General features: G+C 34.3%; 1 pseudogene; it reads right to left on the bottom strand.

The window, feature by feature from the left end:
* Window positions 1-1,727: 1,727 nt before the first annotated feature.
* Window positions 1,728-14,965, bottom strand: LOC101037186 (mitogen-activated protein kinase 6 pseudogene; annotated as a pseudogene).
* Window positions 14,966-17,109: the final 2,144 nt, after the last annotated feature.

Genomic DNA, 17,109 nt, shown 5'->3' with positions numbered 1-17,109 from the left:
GTTTTACTAGAAGTATCTCTATGACAATATTCAAGATGGAGTTGCTCTGGTTCAAATGCCTCTGATAGAACCAGTCTATTAGAAAGGCTGTTTTGGACTACTCCTAGGCTGTAGGCCTCAGGAATAATTCTCAGGAAGACTTCCAAATAAAACTAGCTTTATTTTTTTGCTTTATTTTGTTTTTGTGGGCCATGTTTTATTTGTTCTTTTTCCTCAAACAAGATAATCAAAGATACAGACTATTCAATACAATAAAATAGACAAAACAAATTCTAAGAGACTGTGGTACCACATGCCACATTTAACCTTATTTTATTTATGTTTGCCTTAGGATGGGGAACAGACCATTCTGTAGAAACATATAGTAAAATCAAAATGACTTATCATGCACAACTTTTCAACTACAATAATGATGTACTTTAATTATTACCATGTACACAATTTTAACATTAGGTTTTTTTTAATAAACACAAGACTTCTAGGTGTGTTTTATAATAAAGTAATTCCTAGTTTTTCTTTCTTATTGCCCAAGATGGAGTGCAATGGCACAATCTCAGCTCACTACAACCTCCACTCCCCAGGTGCAAAGTCCCCCTTCCAGGTTGAAGTGATTCTCTGGCCTCAACCTCCTCAGTTGCTGGAATTACAGGCATGCGCCACCACACCTGGCTAATTTTTTGTATTTTTAGTAGAAACGGGGTTTCATCATGCTAGCCAGGCTGGTCTTGAACTCCTGACCTCCTTTAATCATCCACTCACCTTGGCCTCCCAAAGTGCTGGGATTACAGACATGAGCCACTATGCCCGGCCATTAATTCCTAATTTTTCTTTGTAGATAAATCAAGCACCTACATAATACAAATTCCTGTGCACAGTGAGAATTTACTTAAAATAAACACTTAAGTAAATTAAGTACATAAACGTGCTTAAGATAAGCTGATAGTATATATTCAGTTAGATAGGTAACAAACCACAGTGCCAACTGGAAAAAGTGAATTTGCAAATAAATTTTAAAAACTAAGTTACTTTTTATAATTAAACGCAGAAAATATACTGATTTGCTAAAATAAATAAGATGTCATGTATCAACACTTCACTGTAAATAATGCATAATGAGAAAATTTATAAAGAGTAAAAGTCTTACTAAGGATAGTTTACTACAACAAAAGTTGGCTAAACGTGCATATTTGAAGCACTATGAGTGGTATATATTTTGCAATATTCTTTTGTTATCTTCAGCCAGATAACACATGCGTACCAAATTCCGCATACATTTTCAGTTGCTACTAGTGTCATACGTTTTAAGAAATGTGTACAGTGTGAAAAACTTAAAAATATTCATGAATAAAATGTTTTAGAAGAACATAGATATTTTCAGGCAATTATGTAGTGTCTCACTGTGTAAATTTTGAGACAAGGTTTCTTTCTTGTAAAACAGATCACTGTTCAATGAGCGAATGTTTTTTACTTGTCTTAGTGCATTTCATTTGTCTCCTCCTGAGTTGCATTATTTTGCTCCATTCTTTATTTTTGTGTGCAAACGACGTGCCAGTTAAAATGAAAACTATCTCACATGTAGATAAAAAAGGTCTGGATTTTAAAAACCAAGAGCTAATGAAACCCTTGTTAAATTCCACCATCTTATTCAAGTAAAAAACGACAAGCATTCGTGATAAATACAAAACACATTTCATGAAGAATGTAAAGGTAACTGTCTGCTGAGTGTTTTAGTTCACATGTTTTAAAATGCTGCTGCAGGTTTTATGAGGAAAATGAAGAGAATATTTAATGGCAAAAGGTGGTAATGTGGCTTGTGCTGATGTAAGCGGTGGTGACCCAAGGGGACCGCGAAACTGCAGGATGCCTGTGGACTCGAGGTTCTTGTTAAAGAGTAATTCCTCACCGTTGTTCAGAAATCCTTCGTTTCCTCTCTCCCAAAGCTTCCCATCCTCTACTAGCTAAGTTTCTATTATTTCAGTGTCTTTGTTTCTGTTACATAACTTGTCTAAGTAACTAGTGCAAATGTTTTTTCTTCTCAACTCATTCATGTTTTCTTACCTCACAACAAAACTGATTTGTGATAAAACAGTTCTCCTCCACTACTCACAAACTGGTTGTCTCAAGAAGACAGGTGCAAGACTTCCCATTGAGCCAGATCAGCCATTTCTTTTTTCTATTTTTCTCAGCTTACTGTCTGATATCAAACTTTTCAATTCTAGTTGGGAGACTGACTTACTTGAGTCATTTAATTTCTCCCATCCAAGTACTAACCAGGCTCGACCCTGCTTTGCTTCCGAGATCTGACCAGATCGGGCACGTTCAGGGTGGTATGGCCGTATACAAGTCATTTAATTTCTCAACAACAGTAGGCTTGTGTTACGAACTAAGTGGAGTAGTTCCTGCAATAAAGAAATCAAAATCAAACCCCTGATTTATTTCGCTTTGTTTTTCAATCAGTTACTTTGAGGCTTCCTCTAGCACTCTCTGGGCTTTAGTCAATCCATTCCTTTTACATTTTCACTTGCCGTTTTTATCAGATTATTCTCTGCCTTACTCTTTCCAGTTGGAAAGATGTGTAGTAACCTTGGGTTCATAGTAATGATTAACTATACTTGCTCTCCAACTAAGTTATCTAAATACGATGATGACCTGGCTTTGTAGCTAGAAACGTGGCTACCCCCCAAATCACTATTTGTTTTCACGATAATCTGGGTACTTCCAAAAAGGCTCAGTGGAGTTATTAGATCCTCCAGATATGTTATACTTTTCCCAATGTCCATCCAATTACCTGCGGGGATCAACGTGTATTTCTTCTTCATCAGCAACATCAGAGCTCTTGGGTCAAGTGGAACTTCATCAATATCAAAGTTGTTATGTTCAGGCCAATCATGTTCTGAAAACTAACAATCATACCTTTTCCAGTTGTAAATGTGACTGTGAGTTCCATCCATAAGCAAAATATCATAACGTTTATCTACCATATGAAAAAAATTACTTGAAATTGGCTTATCCATTGGAAAATGATATATGCTCATGTACTGATGGAAGAGTGCTTCTTCTGCTGTTAATCCATCTGTGGAGATAAATGTCAAAATTTGTTTCAGAAAATCCAGTGCTTTTCAACTAATTCCCTGAAGCAGCTGAGTTAAAGGTTTGTGTGTTTCAGCCATGCTATTTCTAATATAAACTAGAATTGCACCGAGAAGTTCCTGACTATCTTCCTTATGCATAACAGAAATAGATTCTAAAATCAGCTGCATCTATTCAAGTTCATGTGCACCTGCAAAAAGGGTGTTACCAGTCAGCATTTCAGCAAAGATGTGCCCTGCAGCCCACAACGGCTTTATTATAACTATCAGGAAAAAGTAAAAGATGTGGAGATCTGTACCATTTAGTTACCAAACCTTCAGAAAGATGGCCCTTGCGAGAATAATGAGGACCCATGTCCTGTGCAAGACCAAAGTCCCCTATCTTCAGCACCACGACTTCAGTGTTAATGAAAACATGAGCTATTTGGAGGTATCTGTGCAATACATTTGCAGAGTGATATACCTAAGCCCCCATAGCAGCTGATACATGAAAAGCCTGGCATGCTCTTCCAGTAAAGGGCCCTGCTACAGCACATTAACCAAGTCTGTCTCCATGTCATCCTGAAAAATGTAAATGTTGTTATGTTTGGTAAGAGAACTCACATCGTTTGTTAATTGACTTCCACTGGTACCAGGAATTTCAAACACTTTCACAATGTTATGATGTCAAATCTTCTAATAATTTTAATTTCATGTACAGCACGTTTGACACTCTGGGGATCAGTAAGGACAATTTTCTTGATGGATACTCTTTTGTCACAGCCATTGCTACAGCAGAAATAAACAAGCTATTGCCTCCACAACCCAATAGTTTTAAGTCTATCTATCCAGAGCCCAGATCAAAACCATGAATGTTCATGAAACTTTCAATTTTTTCTGCCAGTTTGAAACCTTGCTATTGAGTTTTCCTTTTGAATTGTGGAACTTGTGTAAACAAGGAAGAAAACTGACATCAAAAGGAAAGATATTTTAAACAGAAAGGGGAAAAATAATTCTGCTTCCACAGCAAGATGGTTTCTTGATATTCATTGCATATTCCAAACAGGCTTGTTCAGTTCCTCTTAAATATAAAGCTCAAAAAGCTCTACTCATATTGAGAATTTTAAAGATTGTGGTACTCATAGTTCAAGAAAGGGGCAGCAACTCTGTAGATATTTAAAGAAAACACTCAAGAAACTCAAATAGAATGAAATGATATATTATGCACTCAGATTTACTGTGCTAAACGATTTAACGTTTAACAAAAATATGAATAAATATGCACACAACACAACAGGCTTCTATGAACATTCTTCTCACAGTGCAAACACATTCAGTGTTGAACTGGCCCTGAACAGCATTGTTCTAAGGTGCTGGTGAGCACGATTTCTATTTTGCTTCTTTTATTCCTTTGTTGCTATATATTTCACCAGAGAGCCCTGGCGGCTGTTGGTTAACAGATGTCTTTTGTTAGTGATCAGGTGGCCCCGGCTCACCACAATCACCACCAATGCTACTGACCATTTTACTCTGAAGCAACGGGATTTCTACTCATTGATAGAGTGTGGCCCACAGACTGCCCCCAGCGTGGGCTTACATCTCCAGCTGTACTGGCAGCAGCAGCTGCTTTGCCACAGTGGCTGTCATGCCAAACTCTATTTCTTTAAACGCTTGACTTTTTTCCTTCAGTTAACTACATTTATTTGAAAAGGAAGTCAAAACAGTGAAGTATTAAAATACAGTGAGGAATGTAATTCTCAAATGCCTCCCACAAACCAGCAGCTTCAGCATTACCAAAGAACTCTGTATTTTAAAGTTTTGCACCCTATTCCAGACCTATGGATCATGAATCTGAAGAAGAGGTCCTGAAATCTGCCACAGGAAGTCTTTCAAATGATTGGAATCATTCAAATGATTCCAATCTGCTCAAAGGTTTGAAAATCATTGACATATGGAGTAAAATAGAGATGTTTATGAACAGAGCTCAGGTAACTTAGCAAATTTTGCAGGTTAAAAAGGCTCTTTGTTTATCTAGTTGAGTCATTGTTTAATTAATTATTATTATTATTATTATTATTATTTTGACACAGAGTCTCCTTCTGTCACCCAGGCTGTGTAGTGCAGTCGGCGCACTGAAACCTCTGCCTTCTGGATTCAAGTGATTCTCCTGCCTCAGCATCCTGAGTAGTTGGGAGTACAGGGGTGTGCCACCATGCCCGGCTGATTGTTGAATTTTTAGTAGACAGCGTTTCATCATTTTGGCCAAGCTGATCTCCACCTCTTGATTCCAACTTATCATCCCCCATTGGACTTCCAAAGTGATGAGATTACAGGTATGAGCCACTGCCACCCACCCACCTCATACTTAAAATTAAAATATATGATAACAATAGAACAAATAATGGATGGGAGAAAATGAAAATAAAATGTTTTCAGGTCCTTATTCTGAAATTAATGGAGTATAAAATTATCAGAATGTAGATACTCAATAACTAAGGCTGTATATTTTAAATTAGCCTTCACCATGCCTGGCTAATTTATTTTTATTTTTTATATTTACTAGAGACAGGGTAAATTGTTTTTCAGATCATACATTTTACCAACTTCCATTTGCCTCAACTGAAGTTCAGATCATAAGCAGCAATCAAATTTCCAAGTTGATTTTTGCAATATAAGTTAAAATGATCCTTGGTAATATATAAGTGAGAATTATTATTTGCCTCTTACAGAATCCATATCAGGTAATGGTTACACAAACCACCAAATTTTCAAAAGCTTGTATTGTGATTGGTTCCTTTTTCCCCCAAACGTCCCATATTTCCCAAAATTATAAAATTCTGGTAATTTTATTTATTTGATAGTTCTTACAGTGATCATCTTTTCTACAATACCACTGCTTCACGAGATCCACTTCCCCATTATTTATTGGCTGGTGTCCTCTCGTAGACGGCTTATTCTTTTCCCATCAATTTATCTCACTGATCAGCTGACAAAAGATCGTTATCAAATACATAACTTCTGATGTTTATGTTTTTTAATCTTTATCATCACTCACAATGATATTCTTCTCAATATGTATCTCAAAAGCATTATTGCCTTATAATAATTGTTATTTGTGTGGCCTCTGCCATAATTAACGAACCTTGTTCTATGTATCACAGACAACATACAGAATGTCATGAAGAAGTCTTGGAAATCGGATTATTTGAGATCTTTCACTGATACCTTCAATATTACATATTCTGTGTCGATACCAAATTTCTACTCAGAAGCAAGAAAAATTCATATTTTTACACAATATTCAAGAATGAAGAATCCACATGGCTTGCTTCCAGCTATCACTCTAAAGCCAACTTCAGCCATCTGATATAAACAGCTATCTATTTCTTAGGTCAAAATAATTTTCCATGACTCCTAAAAATGCTTCTTTATGAGTTCAGGACTAAACCCAGCATATAATTTTAGGCTATGATATGAATGTTTATGTGGAAGGATGAAAACTCACTGTAAAACTTAACTCAGAAGTATAATATAGTTAAAATCAAAGAGTTAGAAGGCTATGGCTATGTTCTAAGTAAGAGGTAATACGGTTAGGGTTATACACAGAAGAAAGTGAAAGTATTTGCACTATGGATATATGTATAAACTTTAACCAAATAATTTGATAACACTGGATTTAGGATGAGTGCATACAGAAGAACTCAGTGCTGACTGAGGATTTTGCCTGAACAACACACAAAGTGGGGGAACATTGGGGGAAAGACCTGTTTTTTTGTTTGTTTGTTTGTTTGTTTTTGTTTTTGGAAAGTGAAAATCAAGAATTTAGTATTGATTATTTTAATGTACGGGTAGTAATTAGTATTCCTAGAGCCTATTTAAAATAGCACGTTGAAGTGAGCATCAACAGCTAGAGGCATGATATGGGGGATATATATTTAGCTAACCCCCAAATCTCTTTGTCTTAACAGAATAGTTCCTAAACAATGGTTCAGTAAATGTCGTGTGACTCACTAAATGGCACTGTGACAAGCCTCCTATCATTTTGTGGTTCCATCATCATAAGCACGATATTTCTATATAGCCATTACAGAAAGCAATAGAGAACGTAGAATACCATATAGGAGTATTTATACCTAGTACTGAAGAATTCTATATACTTCTTCATACATAACATAAACCAGAACTCAGTCACCTCATGCTTAACTAAATTCAGAGGAAAGTTGAGAAATGTTTTTAGCCTATCTGTTCATGAAGAAAAAAATGTGACCAGTAAATCCTCAGCAATCCGTGACAATCTGTGTAATGAATGAGCAAGCTAAGAAGGATCTCTTTATAAGATTAATTTTACTGTGTTTAGAGATTTCTTTTTAACTCTGCAGGGGAGGAGTTTCTTTTGACACAGGTAAGCTTCTGGGCAGAGATATCTTGTGCCATAGAATATAATGAAACAAGACTTGGCCACACTATACGAGGGATTGGAAAGGGAATTTGGGAAAGGTCTCTTGTATTCTAAGGAAAGGATATTTGAACAGGAAAATCTTGTGCTGCAAGAGGTCTTCAGACAGGGACATTTTGTTGTAAATGGTTGTGTTACCTTAACTGAGAGAATCAATTGTGTCAAATTGTGCTTACATACTGAGAAAGATGGCTTCTGAGAAATTACCACTGGATTCAACATTTAGAAGTTAATCGCTGCTTGAGACGACTGTAGGGACAGATCTCTGGGCAGAAAAGATAGAATAAATATTACAGTTGTAAAAATGAGCAGAGAAATGAGTGAATAGTTATAGGACTTATAGGGTCATGTAGGGATTTTTTTTTCTTTTTTTTTTTAATGTATGCTTGTACATACAAGACTGATTCAGGAAAGATACAGTAGTTAATTATGAAGAAGTAAGTGGGAAGAAATCCACATGTAATGAGATTAGATTATCAAATGTGTTCAGTCCAGTGCACAAGAAGACCTGGCCTTGGACAGGACAACAGATGGTATCTCAGTAAATGACCCATTTAGGGGACTTAGTGACTCTGGTAGCTTTGTGTATTTTATTTTGGTTACTAACCCCCTACAGGCAAAATATTAGGGGACTAGAAGACATGTACTGGAAAGTCATGAGTGTAGGCTGAAGTGCAGGAAGCTTGGATGTCAATGAAGACGTCGTTACTGGCAATGTTCTAGGGTTTCACCATGTAATATGGCTGAGTAAATGAGAAAAAAGCTATTTGGTGGTGAATTCAAGGATTTAAAGATGCATAATATATGTGACAATATCAAATATAGCTTTATTTACTTCTAGAGTTTTTAGGATAAATTTCTCTGCAGAAGACTCCTGAGTGTCTCATACAAATAGATCAAAGTAATAATCTGAACCCTAAAGCATAAAAATCACTGTAGATATTGCAAACTCTTGCTTAATGACTTAAACTACTTCTGCTTTTCTGACTGACAATAAAAATGGAGAATTTAAATTTAGCTAAATTAAAGTTAAAATTTAACTGGTTATGTTTGACATAGTTATTTCTGTCAATTTGTCTTTGGTAATTAGTACATTATAATTAAATGCAAAAATTAATTCATTACTTTTGTTCTCAATGCATGAACATTTACCAATCTCAAAGGCAAAAAGAGGGCATTAAGAACTTTCTAAGTTGAAACTTTTATGCTGAGTAGAATTAAGGAACAATGACATATATGTATGTAATTCAAAAACAAAATTTAATATAACACAAAATTTGCTTTTTTTGGTGAATACTAACTTGAACCTAAAGGTCATCTTTTATTATAGTACTAAGCTCTATTTTTTATTTTGTTTCAATTTTGGAAATTCAAATTTACAGATGTTAATTTATTTTAAAAAAAGCAACTTTTTAAAATATTTTAAACTTGTTTGATAAGGTATATGTCAGTGTTAAATTAACAACAATTTATGAACTAATATATATAGTTATTAAAATAACAAAACCCATTTTAAAAATATGACATAGAATTTTTTAACTGTACTTCAAAATATCATAGATTGGAGGGAGAGTCAAAGGGAAGACAGAGAAGAGAAAAAGACAGGAAAAAAGAGATTAAGCAAAAATCTAAAAATAAATATTCTAGTTCCAAGAAAAATTATGTAATGGTGCAATATGCATTAAAAATTGAAGGCACAAAAGCTTGGTTCACAGTGTTCCTACTATTCTTTTTGGAGCCATTCCAAATGTCATTATTAAAGTGACCATTTACATATAGTGTCATAACATGGTAAGCTTAAAGGCTAAAGTTGGTACTGGAAAGAACTTCATTAAAAAGGCTATATTTTAAAAATAAGAAAGTCTTTTTACAAGTAATGTTAAATGGGAAATTAAGGCAATGACCCAAATAATTAAAGTAAAACAAACCCTGTGCCTCTGAGGGAAAAATAGAAGTTTGAGGCTTAAATCATCACAAATTACTGTCTACATTCATCAAATTAATGGGGCAATTACTCAGTATGCACTTTAAATAGGTTACGTATCTTCGAATTGAAGTCATTTCTATTTGGAAACACTGATTTACTGACTTTGCTTTTTTCTTTTCCTCAAAGTGTCAGTGATTGATTTCATTTAATAAAGTGAACTAATTCTAATATTGACAGGAGATAAGTTGTTTAGCTGGTCTCTACTGTCCAGCTGTGTTTATTTTATCTTGAAACCCGTTTATTTTGAGGGTCATATGTTAAACTTGTAGCAAATGTAAAAATCACATAATAAAATTTGATCCATTCAAGTTTTCTTCAATATGAATATTAGAAGCTTATGACCATTAAAATGCTACATCTATTATTTCTTGACAATCTTTGAAAACCTTTTAAAATGCCGTCAGAGCCCACCATCTTCTGTTTTTCATCAACATCAACATCAAAGGACACTAGCAATTGATGAACAGCAGCGGCATGTACTCTGCTTCGATAGTTCATCTGTGTCTTTTCTTTCCTTCCTTTTCTCTTCGTTGCTTTTTTATTCCCTTTCTTTCCCCTTCCTACCCCCTCCCTCTCTCCCTCCCTCCCTCCCTTCTTCCCTCCCTCTTTTCTTCCTTCCTTCTTTCCTTTCTTCCTTCTTTTTTCCTCCCTCTCTCCCTCCTGTTTTTTCCTTCTTTGTTTTTTCTTCTCTCACCCTCTTTTAGTCTTTCTTTGCCAAGAGCAAATGATGAAAAATAGGAACTAGCAAGGAAAATAAGGAAACATTGCTTAAAACATTACAAATTCAGTTACGCCGCTGTTTTTCAAAAAGAAAATTCAAATTTTAAAAAAAATGGAAATGGTATGTGTTCTTACCACTAAAAGGATAATCATAGGAGGTAAATATATATATTAAGTAGTTTGTTTTAGCCATTCCACAAAGTATATATGTATCAATGCGTCATATTTCGCACCATAAATATCTGCAATTTTTACTTGTTAGTTTTAAAAAAAGATGGAGATTTTAAAGCCAAAATTTAAAACAAATTAAAAAAAGAATTCTACAAAGGCAAAATTATTGTAGAAGAAGGAAAGAAATCAAATTTATTTATCTACTCAATTGATAAATGCCATTGGAATTTGGTCCAGTTCAGGAATTGAAATTTCTAAGAGTTTGTGTTTTTGTGTCTTTTGATGGGCACATGCATTGCATTGACATCTGCTGTGTGTTCATTGATGCAAAACCACGGGTCACAGGTTGTTGGACAATTTTTTATGGTTTTTTTTAATAATAATTTAAAGTGTTACCATGAATGTATGAGAGTTTAGTTATTCCATATCCACATTCACTTTTTCCTTCTCTATCTCTAAACTGGGAATATTATTTCTTTTGCATTTTAACCAATTGCGTACTTGTTTTGCGGTATATCATCTTGGTTTGGATTTGCATCTTGCTAAAAAATAATTACATTGAAAACAAGCTTATTTCTTTATTGGACCTTGAAATAGTATTTTGTTTCATGTATATGAATTCCTTCCGTTCCTACTTTCATTTTGATCTTTGTCTTTTTTAAGAACATTAGATTTTTTTTTACAGATTTTTATATAGCATCAGATATGAGTGTTACAACACAATTCATGATTTTTTCAGGAAGAGGCAATAGAACTTATGGCTTCCTTTATTCACTCTCTTAGGTGGGTCTTTCTTTAGCAAACAGAAGTTCTTAATTTTAGTTTAATCATTTATATATCTTTTATATCTAATATTGTTAAATTTCTATTTTAAAAAATCTTTATCTCATGTTACTGAAGCTTAAAAGGATATTATTTTATCTTTATTTTTTACAAGCCTTATTGTCTCACATTACCAGTTTGGATTCGCCAAGCTTTTTTGCATAGCATTTGGCACCACAGCTACCTCTATTTACTGCAATTCTTTGTGTCTCATCTAGAATATTAGTAGGTTACATGTAGGCATATATCTGAAGAGCAAAAACCTGTCACACTTCCAGAATAACTTTCATTAGGGCATTTTCCTCTTTGTAATGTTATCTTCTATATTTAACTGCTGTGGCTAAATATAAATCAAGTCTTAATTTCATCATCCCATTTCTTTTTTCTCCTGTACCTAAAATTTCTACCTTTTCTGGATTTTTCTATATCATGCAGACATATGTGGATATTCTTTATAATGAAATATGCATTCCTGCAAAACATCTCTCTTCTTTAATATTCTACTACAGCTATTTATCTATTTCCCATTTCTTTCACTCAAAACTCTTAAAAGAATTGTGCATATTCTCTCCAGTTAATCACCTAACTTCTTTTCACAGCCCACTCCATTCCAGACCATTTCACTTCAATTGCTCTGATCAGGGTCACTAGTGACCTTCGTATTGCTGAATTTTAATGGTTGCTTGTCTGTCAATATCTTTATTAGTTCGTCAGCATCATTTGATGTAGTTGTCCATTTCTGCCGTACCAAAATATTCTTCTTTTAGATTATATATCACACTGATAGTATGTATCTTATTAAGAAATTTCTTTATTCACTCAGTGGACCATTGTAAAGAGTAAAAAACTGAGGGAGATATCCTAAGAGGCAATTACAGTAACCCATAAGAGTTAGTTTTGGACACAGGTGCCAGAGAAGGATAAAGAAACATACAGACACACACACATACACACAGACACCACAAACACATACATACATATATAAATCAGAAGATACTTTTTGGTTAGAAGTAATGTGACTATAGGGTACTATGAGCTAGTGAATGAAAAGGAATAATGTCTTAAAGTAGCTTAATTTTTAGCTATGACAATGACTGAATGTGGGTGCCAGTAACTAAACTGGACATTTGGAAAAGGAGAAGATTTAGAAATAGTTTAAAGTTTCTCATGTAAGTACATCAAGTAGGGAATAGGATGTATAACTTTTGTGGCATTTGAGATACAATTTTGAGAGTCCTCAGAAGATAATGTAAATGAGAACAAAGAACCTATGGAAATAATATAGAAAGTAAAGAAGGAGAAAACAGGACTGAGCCCTCGCTTCTTCCAATGTTTATAAATAAAGTCGCAATGTGGAAATGACAGAGGACATTAAAAAGGATAGCAAGAAAATGAATAATTTTGGCATTCCTGTAGACAAATAGAATGTGTAAAATATATGAGCTGTCTTCTATATCAAACATTATTAGGAAATAGAACATTATTCTATAAGAAAGGAGGTCCTTCTTATTCTATAAGAAAGGATTTGTCAACATGGAAATTATTGGTGATCATAAAATAATAACCTTTAGGACAAGAAAAAGATGCAAATTCAAAGTGGAGTGGTTTGAGAAGAGAATAGTAGATTACAAAGATGAGAATAGTTAAAACAATTATTTTAAGAAGCTTGAGGATGAGCCAGAAAAATGTGTTCCATTAATTATCTGGCACTTTCAAAAATTAAGACACAATGAGAGACAGTTTTGGAATAATACAAATCTAAGAAAAAATTCAATTTATGTTTGAAGTAGAATATCAAAGATAGATTAAAGAATGGAGACCTTAAAGCTACATCTCCCTGTACAAGGGAAGGGAGAAACACTTTATAGGTCTTTGTTTCTTTGTGTGCACCAGAGATTGACTTAAAGCTGGAAAGGAATTATTTGGCTCTGTTTTTCTGTGGCGTGTACTATGTAACCCTTTAGAATAGCTGTTTGTCAATAGATAAAGTAGGCTTTAGTATCAATTTACTCATAGCTCTTTCCTGATTCATCTTATAGGATTTTGACCATAACTGATTCACAAAATTCTGGAACTAAATAGAAACAATGATGCTGACAAGGAAATATCTCTATAAAATTGAGTATGTTTTCTCTGATACTCTATGATTTTAACTGCCCCAATCCAAATCCCAGAAATAAGCCATATTCCTGGAAAAGAATAAGGTCAGCCATTAATCGCCTTTGGGTTACAGGAAGAGGAGGAAAACGTACCCGATCAACACATGAGTTAATGATCGGGATAATTTTTGTTTATAATTAAAGGTTCATTTCTTTATTTCTTTTCTAGCTTATCACTCTGTATCAAAAGTGGGTCACCACCTACAATACTCTGCCTTGACAAATTATTCTGTCTGGGGTGAATCTTTCAATAAGGTTACATTGTGAATGCATGTGGTATGTACTGACATTTTCATGAGCCTCTTGTTCTGAGCCAATGATTTTTCCAGCAACCAGGCTCCCATCTCATGGGCTACATTTGCTTATTTATATACTGTTTTTAATGCAATTTTAATAGCCCACACATGCATTTGATTTATCTACTTTTACAGCATGAGAGCCTCTTTAGCTGTCAGATATATTTAAGATTTTTCTTTTCAATGGCATATCTGAATCTGTATTTTAGGTGTTGGCATGGGATAGGTGAAGGCCAACTTATATTCTGTGGCTAATCTTTCCTGCAAAACAAAAAGACTTTTCATAACTTTCTTAACTTTCATAACTCTTTTCATAAATATTGCCTGCATAACAAACAAATCTTTTATATAATGATTTTCCCATGTAAATTCCCAGCATAGCCAGGTTTTACATATTGTTTTAAAAATTCTTTCCACATTTTTATTTTGGCTAAAGCAAAATGAGGGGCTGTGTAAGGGTACAATTCAGATTTGAAGAATCTGATGTTGAATCCGTCTGCATCTATTACTGGCACGAGTAATGATTTTCTCTATTTCATTGTTACAAACATTAACAAAATCTCATATTGCATGGCAAGGCTTTCATATTTTAAAATGATATACCAAGAGGTTTTTAATTTTTTTAGCAATAAGAAAAATCTCCTTCTTATTCAGGGGAAGGAAATAAATGCTCCCTCTGGCTTAGGAATGAACTGATTATTTGTCATCATTCTAAACAAATAGATATGATCATTTAAATGGTGTTTCAAATGTTGGCAAAGAACATTAGCATTCAAAGTAAAACCATGGCACTTTAAAATTCTCATCAGAGCTGATCAGTTAACAAAAGTGAGTCATCAGAAAATAACTAGCCAGACATTTCATTAATGCACAGCTAACCCAAAATAATATTCATAGTTTCACACTTGCCTAATATTCATGTAGACAATTGTGCTCAAATGTGACTTATTTTCCCCATGTTACTATCTTAATTATAAATGGCATTTTAATGTGTTTATATAAAAATGTTGGGGAAATAAAAAATGTAAAAGGCATAAAACAAATTCAGGTCTGGTCATTTGATTATAACTTCGGGGTCACTAGTTCTATTTATATTTCAGGTCTTTTCTACTTTGACATTAGAGCAGACCTCTTACTCTTCTTTTGGTGGCAATGCCTTTACACTCTTTATTTTCTTCCTGTCTCTCCAGCAGTTCTTTCTCCATAATATCCTTTCTGCCATCACTGCTGCACAGTCTTGGGAACTGAGAATCATTCCTGATGCCTCTTTTTCCTACATACCCCATATCCAATTATATCAGTCATGGTACTCTAGTGAAACTGAACAAATAGTGTGTGTTGAGTGTATATATAATATATATGTATCATTCACAGAGGTTAGCATTGTTTTCTTTACTCATTCTACCAATGTAAATACTTATCTTTTCTGGACACACCATCACAAACACACTCTGAAATAATGATATATCAGCTTTCTGAGTATTCCTTAGCCCAGTCAAATTGGCACATTAACCATCATACCAATAAACACAAATTTTTGTGTATTTCATTTCATTATAATCTAAAATTTCACCCACTATTTTTTTATTTCACAAGTTAATGCAAATAACCAAAATCATTTTTCTGGACTACGATAATTGCAGTTATTACTGGTTTCCCAAAATGAACCCTGCTTCTCCTAGCCACACATTATGAATATTTATTGAGTAAAAATGTATTCTTATCATTCTTGTGCTTTTTATACTAAATGGGCTTCCAATCACTTTAAATGAATAATTTCCAAAATAATCTATTACTTGGCTATGGTTTTATATAATGATTTTCCTGTGTAACTTCCCAGTATGTTTTCTTGAAAGAAAGTATGGATTGCAAAGCCTATCCAGGCTTTACATACTGTTTTAAAAAGTCTTTCCCTATTTGTATTTTGGCTAAATCTAATTTGCCATTTAAGTATTTGCTCAAATGTTACTTCATAAATAAATCATTTAATGGACACTAAAATTGATTAAGTAGCCTGAGTAGACGGTCTCATAGTGTGATGGTTAATAATGAATATTAACTTGATTGGATTGAAGGATGCAAAGTATTGTTCCTGGGTGTGCCTGTGAGAGCATTGCCGAAGGAGGTTAACATTTGAGTCAGTGGACTGGGAGAGGCAGACTCACACCTAATCTGGGTGGGCACCATCTAATCAGCTGCCAAAATGGCTAGAATAAAGCAGGTAGAAGAACGTGGAAGGACTAGACTGGCTGAGTCTTCCGACCTTCATGTTTGCTCCCAGGCTGGATGCTTCCTACCCTCAAACATGAGACTTCAAGTTCTTCAGTTTTTGGACTTGGACTCCTGGCCTTACACCAGTCGTTTCCCAGGGGCTCTCAGGCTTTCTGCCACAGTCTGAAGCCTGCACTGGTGGTTTCCTGACTTTTGAGGCTTTGGGACTTGGACTGGCTTCCTTGCTCTTCAGTTTGCAGATGGCCTATTGTGGGACTTCATCTTGTGAACACGTGAGTCAATACTCTTTAATAAACTACCTTTTATAGTTACATCTATCCTATTTGTCCTATCCCTATAGAAAACCTTGACTAATACACATAGAATGATGCATTTTACACTTTTAAAAACATGGAACACACTCCACAACCTATTTGAATGTCACCACACTAGAGTATAAGCTCTAGGACAGACGGGATGCTATATTTTGTACACTAGTGCATCTCAAACTATCTTACTAATGCATACTACATAGAAGAGGACTACATGATGAATTAGTACACTTTATCTTATAATTCACTTGATTTTGGAAGATGCATAAAATTCAATTGATATTAATCATCCCAATGAATTAATAACTGTCCTTTTTGTTAAGATACATTTTGTCTAAACAAAAATTAGGTCCTAATTTTGTCTAAACAAAAATGAGATCCATGATACCAATTACTATACATTCAATCTGATTAATGAATTATTCCCCTTTTGCCAGTACACTCTAAATTTACTCCGTAGGGACACTGAACCAGATAGACTCTGAAGCAGTTACAAGACACAGCTGAAACTAACGGTACTCTAATCACGGAAATAATTGCAAACTCTATCTTCAGAACAGAGGTGAACATTTCTCCCTAAACACTTTCTGAAACAACCTGTGAGAGCAATGGTAGCCAGTCTTGAAATTCCATACAGAGACAAAAGAATTTCTCCCTAGTAACATTTATCAATAGTTTATGGAAAAAAAAAAAAAAACTTGCAGATACTTTCTTTGTTGGTATCTTTTACGTAAGGGTCTGGGAAGATTATTTTCCAATAAAATAAAAGTTAAGAATCTCCTCCGTTCTACACAGAGCTTTCATTTCAGCTTAAAAAGTATTCTACTCTTAAATATGAAAAGAAAACCAAGACTCGGTAGACAGCAGCAGAAAACATCTAACATGAA

This window comes from Saimiri boliviensis, chromosome 18 (genome assembly GCF_048565385.1).
Source record: "Saimiri boliviensis isolate mSaiBol1 chromosome 18, mSaiBol1.pri, whole genome shotgun sequence".
In the NCBI taxonomy this organism is placed as follows: Eukaryota; Metazoa; Chordata; class Mammalia; order Primates; family Cebidae; genus Saimiri; species Saimiri boliviensis.
The sequence above is the reverse complement of the archived record's forward strand: the minus strand, read 5'-3'. Positions and strand labels throughout refer to the sequence as shown.